This window comes from Lactuca serriola, chromosome 1 (assembly GCF_051521515.1).
Source record: "Lactuca serriola cultivar US96UC23 chromosome 1, Lser_US96UC23_V15, whole genome shotgun sequence".
NCBI lineage: Eukaryota > Viridiplantae > Streptophyta > Magnoliopsida > Asterales > Asteraceae > Lactuca > Lactuca serriola.
Window position 1 is genome coordinate 194,514,746 of NC_136408.1, and position 7,683 is coordinate 194,522,428.

Here is a 7,683-nt window from a genome sequence, read left to right on the forward strand (position 1 = left end):
AACATACCATGAACTACCAGGTTTTCTTCTTCTTCATCCTCATTTCTTCTAAGGGTCCGTTCAATTTTCTTTCTAACTGGGTCCGAAGTTAGGACCCGGTCCTCAATCCAAAGTCAGCTTGTTTGTTTTCCTTTCTACACCTTTGGACTCGATCCAAATCAAGGATCCAGTCCCTATTTCTGTGTCGATTCGGTCCAAGGAAAAATACCTGCTGACCGAGTTGTTGTGTGTCGTTCTCATGTATATCCTCTTCCCCGCTTCCTTCTTTGTAGTTCGTATGTCGAACCTTGGTTCTCCTTCAAACCAACGCATAAATTCTCCTTCTACTACCACCGGTTCTCACGCAATCGATCATCGGACTTCACTCCAGTGCCTCCCAAGGATGACGACTTTATTCCAGACTTCAGCCTCGCCAAAACATCGTGCATGTATATCTGTTTTACCTAGGTCGGCCTGTCGGGGGATTTTTAAAATTGTTTTTAGGATTTCCAAATTCGGTCAATTTGAATGGCGTTGTTACAGAAATTGTTTTATAAGAAGTCGCTCTACGGACTTGTCGATGTCTCTGAAAGAATATACGGTAATTATTTAGCCTTCTATGGAGTAATTAGATTCATATGTGTATGTATGTGATACAATTACCTTTTCTGTTAAAACCTTTCTCCCTAAATCATCTCTTTAATTCTACCTAGGTTTATATTCTACTTCCAATTTGGGGGTTTGATGCATTAAGTAGTTGAATTCTGGGACAAAAAGTTGTATGATTAGGGATAGAAAAGATTTTTATAAATTGCAAATTAGATATGGATCTGTTATACATTCAACCTCATTTTCCTTTTCTACAGGTCTCAATATTAGGGTATGGCTGCATGGGGCTTACAAGTATCTGTAACAATCCTCTCCTTGAGGAAGAAGGCAACAAAGTGCTCAAGGAAGCTTTTAATAGAGGAGTTACATTCTTTGATACTGCAAATGTATATGGGGTTCAGCATGCTAATGAGATACTAGTTGGGAAGGTAATTGTATTTCCTTATACAAAACAACAAAGCTATATAAATAATCTTCATGAAATTTCTGCAATGTAATCACATTGCTGGATATTTACCCTAGTTGATTAAATTGGAATGCTTCAGGCATTAGATATGGATCTGTTCTATAATATGCGTGATTTTTTAACTTCTCTTCATCTATTTCATTATTTTATTCTAATTTTATGCATTTTTTTAAGAAATCTAGTATAATTGTTTCATTTATTAACAGGTATTGTTGTAAAATGTAAACAGGGAAAGTTTCTAGTTGATTTAGCTTGTCATGGTGATAAGTTGTTCCAAGTAGTGTTCAAGGAAAGGTAAATAATCTGGGACAACTAATCTTTGTTTCCCCAAATTGCAATCCAGTCAAGGCTTCATGAATTATTAAAATATTTTTTTTAATGTAGCAACAAGAACCATTGGTGTGATCAGTAAAATCGATCAAGCATCTTCCGATCCCAAAGTTCTTGCTGTTGTTCAGGCACTTCTGTTGGGTCAAGGACCAAGGGTATGTCTGTGATCGATTATTTTGCTATTACTTGGTTTATGTAATTTGTGTTGCTATGTATCAGATTAAGAATATATTACAAAATGGTCCCTGTGATTTCTGCTATGTATCAGATTAAGAGCCCTCATGTCTCTGTGTTGACGAGGTAAAAAAACTACACATTATTTTGTTTTTTCATTTTTAATTAATTCCCCTTTTCTCTTATTAATATTATTATTCTTTTAATTTCATTTATGTAATCATTTGTAATGAGTACAGGTTCATCGTGTACTTGCGGACATAGTTTCAGCTTCAGCTAATGCTACACCAGGACTTGGGAGATATCCTCCATTTGAAAGAGAGGTACTTTTCCTTTTTCTTTTTCTTTTACTGATATGAGAAATGTACTTGTTTTTACTCATGATAGCAATTTGACAAAATGTCTATGTGCGATAGGCTGAAGGAAAACACAACACTAAACTATGTTTCAATCTATCCAAAAGCCTCAATGAAAAGGATTACTACACATTCAATTTATTTTACTATATTTTGTATCCACTGAACTACATTTTGCACTTTAGGTTATAACTATTGGGTTTTTTGCAGACATTGGATACTTGATTGGAGATACAAAGGAACATTGCAGGTTTCCAGTTTCTTCTTTTTAGTTTATATCTCTCATTATATTTCATAGTAATTGATTGTATATAACATAATTCCATAATTCTGTGTGTATAAAGATACACGAACAAGGACAACTTTTATTTTCATCATAGGTTTCTGGATGCTGGATCTTGCTAATAACACTGTTCAGGTAAGAATTTATAAAAAAATTTCCTTTTTTTTTTTAAAAAAAACTTGTGTTTTAAACCATTATTTTAAATTCAAGTAACAATTTTAATAATTTCAGGGCCCCGCTCGAGCTCTCCTGGCTGATTTAGCAGGTATGTACCAAGTTTTCTAAATTCCTCAATCTTAATTTAGATCAAAACCCTAAACCCAAATCTGTTAATAGTTTCACCTTATGATGTTTGTGTTATGTCTCTATAAATGCTAATAATAATATTTATTCATTTATTGATAGGCCCTAATCATAGGAACTCAGCAAATGTTATATTTTGTTCATGGATGGCGATTGGAAACATCTTAGGGTTTCTATCTGGTTCTAGTGGAAATTGGCACAGGTAAATTATCTATTGGAAGTCTTCTTATTATATTATATGGTTTTATTTGACTTTTTTTCATTTTTTTTTCTAATTAATTTGATCATTCTCCATGGCAGGTGGTTTCCTTTCTTGAAAAGTATAGCTTGGTGTGAGGCATGTGGAAATCTGAAGGCATCTTTTTTAGTTGCAGTGGTGAGTTTTTAATAGCTAAATATAACTATATCTTAAAATTGATAAATTGACAACCAAAAAGCCTTCTGATGTTTCTAACTGACAAAAGGAAAATTAGAATATTAAATAATACAAAACATGTTGGCATGTTGCAGATTTTTCATACATTTTGCACATTGGTAACACTCTACTTTGCAAAAGAGATCCCTTTAGCACCAAAACATCATAAAAATTATTAGATTTTGCTCCTCTTCTTAACAATCATCAGCAGACTGGGTCTGAAAATTCAGACTCAAAACCCCTGACAAATTCTAGTAAATCATCTGAGGTTGAAGAAGAATATCAAGTTGAAACTTTTAATGATAATCTAGGGGCAGTTTTGGTCAACTTGTTGACCAGCTTACGCCATTTACCAGTAGGGATGCATTCAGTGCTTATTGTCATGGCTCTTACATGGTTAAGTTTTTAAAATGAAACTAAGGGTAAAATGGTCATTTTGCTTTTGCTTACTTTTTTTATATATTCACATCACATGTGCAGTTGTGATGGTTCCCTTTTTTCTTTTTGATACGGATTGGATGGGGAGAGAGGTTTATCATGGAGACCCAAAAGGAGATGCTAACAAAGTTCAAGCTTATGATGAAGGTGTTAGAGAAGGTGCTTTTGGTTTGCTATTGAATTCAGTAAGCACAAGGGTTTTGCATTTTTATTTCCTTTTTCAAATTCTAAATAATCACTAAATTCATATTTATAATCATTTGTCTGACCATAATAAGTATTGGGCAGGTGGTTCTTGGTATCAGGTCTTTCCTGATTGAGCCAATGTGTCAGTGGATGGGTTCAAGGTTAGTCTGGGCGTTGAGCAACTTTGTGCAGTTTTATTTTCAGGGGGTTTTTAATTTTTGTATTTGCTAAATTTGCAGGATATGTTTCCATATCAACATCTGATGTCATGTTTCTTTTGTTGCCTTTCATAGTAAAATCGCAGTAATTTGAACTACAATGTAACTTGTGAATGGTCACACAGTTAATGCCAAATACTATGATACTGGTATGCTCTATCATCCTCCAATAGCGTCATATTGCTCTGTCTGCAACAATTGTTTTCAAATATTTGACCATCACTGTCCATGGGTTGGTCAATGCATTGGACTAGTAAGTCAACGTTTCTAAGATTTCTTAATTTGATGCTTCAGTTGAAACAATGGGTTTCTTTCTTCATCCGACGCTTAGGGGTGGAGGTATGTTAGGTTTTATTTTTAGTAAATTTAATTTCTTTTTATATTTTTTCATTTACTATGTCATTTCATTATCAGTTTTGAAATAAATAGACATTTCTTATTCAACATCATTTCTAGAATACTTTGCACATAAACCATAAGTTATTGTATGTAGCTTGTATATGTATTACAAAGTTATAAAATTCCTTATAAACCTCAAGTTAAAAGAAGATTTATCTTATCATTTTTTCTGTTTGGCATTTTCCTAGTGAATGTAGTGTTTGCATTTCTGGTTCCAGGATACGAGATATATAACTACATAACTATATATTCATATTTATATCTATTTTTTATCTTTTTATTTACTATTGGGTTATTAAATTCACACAAACACATTTTTTTTTGAAATAGAAATGCACAAAGACACTTGGAGCAAGGGCATACTTAGTTTCCAGTTTTGACATTGTTTTTTTTAAATAAATTACAGATGGTTCCATTGTTAATGAAAGCTATTGGATGGCAAGGAGAAAGTAATCATGTTGTATATACTAGCCCTTAAGACACTAAAACATGTGGTGGTTGCTGGAAATAGGGCATGGGATGCACTTGTTGCATAAGGTCTTAGGTTAGTAATCATGTTGTATATCTAAAATTGAATCGTCGCCATCGATCCAATTCGACCTCGATCTAGAACAAGGTCACATGTTAGTTTTATAGGAATGTATAACCCATGTTAGCAATGTATTATTTTTGTTTAATATTAATATTGCTAAAGTGAATCTCCTTTAACACAGATCCATTATTTCACTAATTGAATAGGTTTATTTATTGTTACATCGTAGAAAATTTGTTATACTAGAGTTCCATAGATAACACATTTGACTAGTGTAATAAAATATTATGCAATGAATTCTATTTTTTGTATATGATATTTTGTATGACATTAAATTTTATGAAATGGATTATATTTTTTGTATATGATATTTTATTTTCTATTATGAGGCATTAAATGCAAATTTAATTTGAAAAATAGTAAATCTATAAAAAAATATATTTTTTTAAACATTTAAAATTATGATACGCAAAAATGTGTGTCATCTTCATTTATGACATGACCTTTCTTGACAGGGGCTTTCTTGATACGCATTGCGTGTCATTAACACGCGCGTCGTAAGGTTACGACACGCGAATGCGTGTCGTCTTCCATTATGACATGACCTTCCTTGATACGCATTGCGTGTCGTAAACGCATGTCGTAACAGCGTGTCAAAAATGAGCGTCGTGTATAGACGACACACAAAAGTGCGTCGTCTCTCTTTATGACACGGCCTTCCTTGATGCGCATTTACGCGTCGTCCGAGCCTTTTACGACGTGCATTGAGTGTCGTAAAAGGCTATTTTTCTAGTTGTGATTAAAACTACTTTAAACACATAAGTTATGGAATTAATTAGTTTTGAATAGTTTCAAAACTTGCCCTCAAGTTTTGGAATTTGAATAGTTTTCACTTCTGAGTACTTTAATTCCAAGTTAGCCCTTAGAATTTTAAAAGTTAAAATTCAACCCTTATACTTTATAATATTTTAAGTTAATAATATATATATATATATATATATATATATATATGTATAAGAGCAAGTCAGTCTTACCGTTAGTAGGCCTCATTCACGAAGCCGGTCTATAAGGGGGTATAAGGTTACTGCCTATAAAATGGCAGTTTAATGGGTGTCCACTCTCACCCACCGCTTCCTTGACTGGTGGAGGGTCGTTAGCCGAACGGGTAGTACAAGGACTATAATTCTCCCTTCAATAAAAGTATTAATGATAAATACTAAGTAAGTAAACCTTTTATAAATACCCAATCTTAGTTACTTAAGAAAAAGTGAATAAGGTGCTAATCCATGCAATTACACTTTGCACTTTGTGTAAGTCAGTTAGTGGAGCGTGTGTGGTTAACCGGCACACTTACTTGGACTTAACAAGGTAGGCAAAGGGTAACTTAATATTTATCATAGTATCGGTGGAGCGTGCGTGGTTAACCAGCACATCGATTAAGGGGTAAATATTAAGGGTACCCAATATATTTGCATGGTTACTTCACACCTTGTTTTTTGATCCTCGGCATCCTAGTCACAAAACCTAAAGGGAACACTCAAGATTGAAACATGCCATTGAAAAGTTCAATGAATCTCAAAAGATCTAGGAGTTTCAAATTCAATTAAAACCCAATAATACATTTCGTTTATCTTGGTGGAAATTGGTGAATCGTCATTCACCTACCTTCAAATATTTTATAGCTTGGATTATGGCAACCCTCTTCTAAGTTATAAAATAGTTTGTTGGGTCCTAGCCTTAATATTTCATATTGGGTGTCATATTAAGGACTTTAAATCAACTATCTTGAATATCTCCCAAAAAGATGTCTGGTTTAGACATTTATGATCTTCCCAAATCTCTTGAAACAAGCTTTCCTAAATGAAGATGATGTCCCATGGAAATCATACTTCTTTCACCTCCTCCAGTTATTCTCCCTAACCCACAAGTTCTGGAAAATTTTAAGGTCACTCAAGCCCTATTGGCAAATAAAGGTCTATGTGTGGTCACATCTTGGAGATGTAGTCACATATTGACAAGCCGGGAGAGCTGGGTGTCAAAGTCTTGAGAAAGTTGGTGGTTCAATCATTCTCTAAGTCACATAGTGAGCTCCTTTGGGACTCCTATGAAGCAGACTATGACAGGACCCTTAATGATCTTATCTATTTGCTAAGATCAACTTCCTACAACTTTATGGAAATTAACAATGATGACAATGGATATCCGGTAAAGCTCTCTCTTCCTAATGAAAAGGGGTCGGCCATAGTCAACTCGGTTGACCAAATGGTAAAGAGAAAAGCTAAGTCTGAGATAGTCCCATCACCAAAGGGTCCATATGTTTATATTGCCAAAGAAAGGGGCATTGGTTGCGAAGCTACCAAGTTTACCTAAGGATGTTAAAGTCAATAAGTTTGACTTTACTTCAGGTAAAGTCCACTATCTCACCCTGCTAAGTTTCTATTCTGAGATTCTTGATACATGATGTGACTAGGTAACATGTTGATGTTTTAAGAATCAAAGAAAAGTGAAGAAACTTAAAGAAAGAATATGTTGAATCTGATCGCATAGATGGATTTCTATCGCATAGTTTGAAGATCGGATTCTTGAGCTACTTCTTAGGAGTTATGATATATTGCTTAGGAATAGATAACAACAAAGTTTTCATGCTCTTTTGCATTGTAAGGATAGTTTTTCCGCAAAGTTTTTAAAATAAAAGGATAAATTTGACTTTATTTATTTTAAAAATATCCTTACAATGCGAGTTGTGGAAAAATATTTGTTTCTTATATGATTCCATTAATAGCAAGAGTGGAAATATGAAATTATTCTTTCATTTGTGGTAATGTCTAAATTTACCAAATAAGGAAAGATCCTCATCACCCAAGTTTCAATTAGACCGGAACTTGGAATCATGCAAGTTGTATAGCATGATGAAATGAGAACTTTCAAGCATTGGAAAAATTAAGACTAACTACTTGTTCACATGGATGTGTGAGTCAAGTAACGGACTAAGGGA

General features: G+C 33.7%; 1 pseudogene; it reads left to right on the plus strand.

Annotated features, from left to right (window-relative positions):
• The first annotated feature begins 507 nt into the window (after window positions 1-507).
• On the plus strand, window positions 508-4,609 carry LOC145064886 (sucrose transport protein SUC3-like; annotated as a pseudogene).
• Window positions 4,610-7,683: the final 3,074 nt, after the last annotated feature.